Source organism: Aristolochia californica, unplaced genomic scaffold (assembly GCF_029961685.1).
Source record: "Aristolochia californica isolate CCGP_79_NKW_82.1479 unplaced genomic scaffold, dmAriCali1.0.hap1 SCAF_15, whole genome shotgun sequence".
NCBI lineage: Eukaryota > Viridiplantae > Streptophyta > Magnoliopsida > Piperales > Aristolochiaceae > Aristolochia > Aristolochia californica.
The window spans coordinates 4561033-4567729 of NW_027181826.1; the positions used below are offsets into that span (position 1 = coordinate 4561033).

At 41.2% G+C, this 6697-nt stretch overlaps 1 non-coding gene across 1 annotated transcript; it reads left to right on the plus strand.

The window, feature by feature from the left end:
- The first annotated feature begins 6258 nt into the window (after nt 1-6258).
- LOC137952417 (small nucleolar RNA R71) lies at nt 6259-6365 on the plus strand. The gene has a single exon (XR_011112250.1). It is a non-coding gene; the product is annotated as a small nucleolar RNA R71 (small nucleolar RNA).
- Nucleotides 6366-6697: the final 332 nt, after the last annotated feature.

Genomic DNA, 6697 nt, shown 5'->3' on the forward strand with positions numbered 1-6697 from the left:
CATCATCAAAGTTAAGGAAACTCATGGCTTCCAGATTTAAACCCATTTTATGCTATTACCAGCGCATTTTTGCTATTACCAGCATAATTTTTGTTTCACTGAATACTTTTGGTATTACCACCATTTTGTATTTGTCTTCACTGCACATGCACTTATTTTTAAGTAACCGACTGTTCCGGTGCATGCCCCTGGGTTAGCCCAGGCTGTTTCTGAAGGTATCTGTCTTTTGCAAGCAAGAGCATTTCCGTTTGCATTCATACATCACAACAAGGAATTTCACTGAGATATAAAAAGGAATGAGTTCGAACAGGCATACAACACTATTCAGACTAACATAGATCAACACTAGATTTACATGTTCTCTTTTGCAATTAAGTTCCAAGTCTAATGCAATAGTAAGTTATTCCACTGAATTCCCATGGATCACAACAAATGACATCAAATTTCTAATAGGCATATTCTACACAGTTTTATGAAAAATTTTGAAACACATTTGGGCAACTTATTTTAACTCTACTAAAGTTAACCACACACTAAGAGGAGTAATTTGAAAACCACGAACAAAATTAAAAAGAAAATCATTGCTAAGACATAAAATAGTCGTTCAACAAATGAGATCAGATTTCTAATAGGCATATTCTACACAGTTTTACGAAAAAATTTGAAACACATTTGAGCAACTTATTTTAACTCTACTAAAATTAAACACATACTAAGAGGAGTAATTTGAAAACCACGAACAAAAATCAAAAGAAAATCATTGCAAAGACATAAAATAGCAGTTTCCCCCTTCCAAACCTAAACCTGACATTGTCCTCAATGTGGAAAAGTTAAAACACCAGAACGACTACAAAAAGAAATAACATCTAAAGAATAATAAAACTCATGGAAACCACATGCTCCATTGGCACTCAAGAAGTAAAGCAAAGCCAAAACAGTGTAAGGAAAAAAAATAGGTGGGACCATATGTGTTTGGTCATCAACAATAATACCGAAGAGTCAATAAAGACCCCCAGGAATGATACATAGTCTCCCTCGAAGAAGGTTTACTCATATCAGTCGTACCCGTAGGTAATCATCCGTAGATGAAACCGCTATCCCACATCACACTTTGAAGAAATCTCCGTGTGACTGGCCACTGAAGGCAGTAGGAATCACGCGTTGAACACAAGTCCTTAAGTTACTCACCGTAAGGTTTTCATTCAATACTTCAAGATCGAACTGGTCAATCCCAGAGCGGTTATTTGAGTACAGACCTCTCAAACTAGGGACCAAAAGTCTGGTCATCGACTACCGGAACCATTTATGCTCTCAGCCAGCAAGAGAGTACCCCGAGTCCATGACGAGGCCGGCATCACCGGGGGACCTCCAATCAATCAAGACCAGAGTACACCAAAGGTTATCCCAAATAAGAATGAATAAACCAAAAATAAAAATTGTAATGTAAAAAGGGATAGAAACGTGGGGATTGCCCACAATGTGCTAAGTTTATAGTCATAAGCAAGACTCTAACGCAGTCAAGATGAAATGACAGGTTCCTCCAAGAAAATCACCATCACCTCCTCCGGTGTGGGGACATTCTCACGATACGGTTTGAGCCTCTGAACGTTAACTTTGAAGACCAACCCATCTCCGTGATTGCGGATCTCAATAGCGCCATGAGGAAACACCTGTGTAACCTCAAATGGACCGGACCACCTGGATCTCAGCTTCCCTGGAAACAAATGCAATCGTGAGTTAAAAAGTAAAACATTCTACCCAACAGTAAAAGACTTACGAAAAATAGATTTATCATGTAAAATTTTTGTTCGCTCCTTATACAGTTTGGCATTCTCATAAGCATCATGACGTATCTCCTCCAACTCATTCAATTGCAATTTCCTCTCCTCGCCTGCTTGAGTCAAATCAAAATTCAAAGCCTTAATGGCCCAATAAGCTCTATGCTCAATCTCAACAGGTAGATGACATGCTTTGCCGAACACTAGGCGAAATGGAGACATCCCAATAGGAGTCTTATAAGCGGTTCGATAGGCCCATAAAGCATCATCCAATCGAGTGGACCAATCTTTCCTATCAAAGTGAACCATCTTCTCCAAAATCCATTTGATCTCCCTATTAGAGATTTCCACTTGACCACAAGTTTGCGGGTGGTACGGAGTGGACACCCGATGAGTGATGGAGTATTTCTTCAATAACGTCTCAAATGTTATGTTACAAAAATGAGATCCCCCATCACTGATGATCGCTCTCGGGTACCAAACCGATTAAAGATGTTTTCTTTTAAAAACTTTACCACCACTTTGTGATCATTTGTCTTACATGCAATAGCTTCAATCCATCTAGAGACATATTCAACAGCAACAAGGATGTATTGATAGCCGAACGAGACAGGAAAATGACCCATGAAGTCAATACCCCACACATCAAACAATTCAACAATAAGAATGGGGTTAAGAGGCATCATGTTCTTCCTAGACAAACAACCAATCCGTTGGCATCTATCACACACACGACAAAACTCATGGGCGTCTCTAAATAATGAAGGCCAATAGAAACCACATTGCAAGACTTTAGCCACGGTCTTTCTAGCACCAAAATGTCCACCACATGCGTGGGAATGACAAAATTCAAGAATGTTGGCAAAGTCATGCTCAGGTACACAACGCCTAATGACTTGGTCAGGACACACCTTGAACAAATAAGGGTCATCCCAAAAAAAATGTTTGACTTGGGAAAAGAATTTCAACCGATCTTGGTTACTCCAATAATCAGGAATCTTATGAGTTACAAGATAGTTGACTATGTCAGCAAACCAAGGCAACTGGGATACTTGGAGAAGTTGTTCATTAGGGAAGGAATCCTTCCTAAGATGCTACACAGATCCTAGATAGATGATCAACAACAACATTCTCACAACCCTGCTTATCTCGAATCTCAAGGTCAAATTCTTGCAATTGCAAGATCCATCTAATCAAGCGAGGTTTAGTGTCCTTGATGGATAATAAGTACTTCAAAGCAGAATGATCAGTGAACACTATAACCTTTGACCCTAACAGATATGATCTAAATTTGTTCAAGGCAAACACAACAACTAGCAACTCCTTCTCAGTGGTAGTGTAATTCAATTGAGCATCATGAAGAGTGCGGCCAGCATACTGAATGACACAGGGAATTTTATCCATCTTTTGCCCCAAAACAGCCCCCAATACATAATCAAAGGCATCACACATCAACTCAAAAGGCAAAGACCAAGTAGGGGGTTTGACAATGGGTACGGTGGACAAACATTTCTTTAGTGTCTCAAAAGCATGAATACAGGCATCATCAAAGGCAAAACCAACATCTTGAGCAAGCAAATTCGTCAAAGGACGAGAAATCTTGCTAAAGTCCTTAATGAAGCACCTATAGAACCCAGCATGACCAAGGAAAGAACGCACCCCCTTCACAGAAGTAGGTGGTGGCAGATTGGCAATTAGGTCAACCTTGGCTTTGTCCACTTCTACACCCCGCTTAGACACTACATGTCCTAAAACAATTCCTTCTTTTACCATGAAGTGGTATTTCTCCCAATTCAAGACTAAATTGGACTTAATGCAACGGGACAATACGAGTGAAAGATTGTGCAGACATGTATCAAAACTAGAGCCAAACACAGAAAATTCATCCATAAAGACCTCTAAAAAATCACCAATCATGTCAAAAAAGATACTCATCATGCACCGTTGGAAAGTGGCGGGCGCATTGCATAAACCAAAAGGCATGCGTCTGTAAACATAGGTGCTAAACAGACACGTGAATGTGGTCTTTTCCTGGTCTTCTGGAGCAATGGGAATTTGATTGTAGCCGGAGTATCCATCTAAGAAGCAATAAAAATTGTGGTCGGCCAATCGCTCTAGCACCTGATCAATGAAAGGTAGTGGGAAGTGATCCTTCCTAGTGGCGGAATTAAGTTTTCTATAGTCAATGTAGACACGCCACTTGGTGGTAGTTCTTGTGGGAATTAATTCACCACTCTCATTTTTCATTATCGTTATCCCCCCTTTCTTAGGGACAACTTGAATTGGACTCACCCAGGTGCTATCAGAAATAGGGTAAATAATTCCTGTCACAAGCAACCTGATGACTTCTTCTCTCACAACCTCCAGCATATGGGGATTTAACCTACGTTGCATCTCATGTGAGGCTTTAGTCCCCTCCTCCAAATGAATACGATGAATGCATATGGAGGGGCTAATCCCTTTTAAGGCATCAAGAGTCCACCCCAATGCCTCTCTATGTGCTTGTAAAATTTCAGTCAATTGTTCCTCCTACTCAGTACTCAAATCAGAGGCAATAATGACTGGCAATGAGTTCATGGGCCCCAAGAATGCATACTTCAACGTGGGAGGAAGTGGCTTAAGATCTAGCTTGGAAGTTTCAAGAGGTTTGTCCAAGTCAAGATGAAGATCCTGTGGATGATCAGTTGTGACAACCTCATAAGCTTCCTCCAACAGAGGTCCAGAACTGAGTAAAGAGTCAACCTCTCAGAAATATGTTTCCTCATCAAAATAGTCCATGTCTAAAAATTTTATGTAAGACTCAAAAGATTCAAGAGTGGAATCGTCATCAAGCATAACAGTCTCTATCTTAAATGCAGGATTGAGATCATCAAACTCAAGTGGATGGTGTCCGGCATTAAACACATTCAACGAGACCTTAAAATTTCTAAAAGACAACTCCAACTCACCACTTTTACAATGAATGATAGCATTAGATGTGGCTAAGAAGGGATGTCCTAGGATGACAGGAATTTGGTTGGTCACATTGACTACTGGTTCTGTATCAAGAACAATGAAATCAACCGGGAACAAAAATTTGTCCACTTTTATCAAAACATCTTCAACTATTCCTCGTGGTATCTTGACAGAACGGTCAGCTAGTTGAAGTGTGATAGGAGTAGGCTTCAATTCCCCCAAACCTAATTGCTGGTACACAAAGAAAGGAAGCAAATTCACACTTGCCCCTAAGTCAAGAAGAGCTCTCTGGATGGTATGTTCACCAATGACACATGAAATTGTGGGGCATCCAGGATCTTTAACTTTGGGAGGAATGTTGTGCTTTAGAATTGCGCTTACATTCTCAGTAAGAAAGACCTTTTTGTTAACATGTTGTTTTCTCTTCTGTGTATAAAGGTCTTTCAAAAATCGGGCATAGGCAGGGACTTGCCTAATAGCATCAAGAAGTGGAATGTTAATGTGAACCTTACTAAACAGTTTCAACGTTTCATGCATGCTATCTCCTTTCCTAGGTGGGCCCGATAACCTTTGCAGATAAGGAGCTGGTGAGACTTGGTTAGGGATCTGCCTTACTGTTGGTGGAGAACTTAGAGGTTCTTCACTCAATGATGTGTCCCCATTGTCATCCTTTGACTCCTTAGACTTAGTGGTCCCTACCCCATTGTTCAACTCATGACCACTCCTAAGGGTGGTTATGGCTTTGGCTTGCTCATGGTGGGGTTTGGAACTCAACTCACTCTCATGTGTGCTTTTGGGGTTAGGAATGGTTTGACTCGGGAGTCTATTTTGTGCCTGTTCACTCATGTGGTTGGCCAACTGACTCACTTGCATTTCAAGTTTAGCAATGGAGGACTGTGTATTCTGCATGAATAATTGAAGTGTATCCTTAAGTGAAGGTTTTTGTGGAATCAATGGCTGTTGAGTGAAGTGTGGACTTGGAGCTTGGGGTTGAGTAAACCCTGGAGGATCCCCAACCTGTGGGCCCTTGGACCATGAGAAATTTGGGTGCCTAGCCCAACCCGGATTATATGTTTCCGAAAAAGGATCGTTCTGGTTTGGTCTATGGAAATTCTGGACTACATTCAAGTCCTTAATGAGCTCCGGGTAGGATGAACTAGATGGACACATTTGTGTGGGATGAGATGAACCAGAGCATATGGCACAGACAGTAGATGGTTTAGGAGCAGGTGAACTCTTGGACACCATAAGGGCGTCAATTTTTCTAGTCAACCCCTCAATCTTGGCCATGAGCATGGGTGTTTCACTAACCTCGTAGAGACCCCCTCGTTTGGCTTCGTGGGATCTCCTATCAACATTAAATGACGAACCCCATTGCTGAGATTGATCACTCAACGTTTCAAAGAAGTCTCACGCCTCACTAGCACTCTTACCCATCAAACTCCCACCACTCGTTGCATCTACCATGGATCTAACCTGGGGTGTAAGACCTTGATAAAAGTATTGCACTAAATTCCATTTCTCAAACCCATGATGCGGACACCTACGGATCAAATCCTTCCATTTCTCCCAAGCCTCATAAAATTGTTCACCCTCCTGCAGCATAAAGTTGGAGATTTCTCTCCTGAGAGTTGTAGTTCTCAGAATGGGAAAGTACTTGGACAAAAATTTTGTGTCTAATGTGTCCCATGAAGTAATGCTGCCCACCTCTAAGGAATTAAGCCAAGACTTGGCCTTATCCTTAAGTGAAAATGGAAAAAGTCTTAATCGGATAGAATCATCTGAGAAATTCTGGAATTTGAAAGTCGCACAAATATCTAAGAATTCCTTGATGTGGTAATAAGGGTCCTCCATCTCCAACCCATAGAATGTAGGGAGGAGTTGGATCGCACCCAGTTTCAACTCATAACTGGTGGCAGTAGTCGGTGGCAATATAATGCAAGAAGGTGATGTGTAGTGGGATG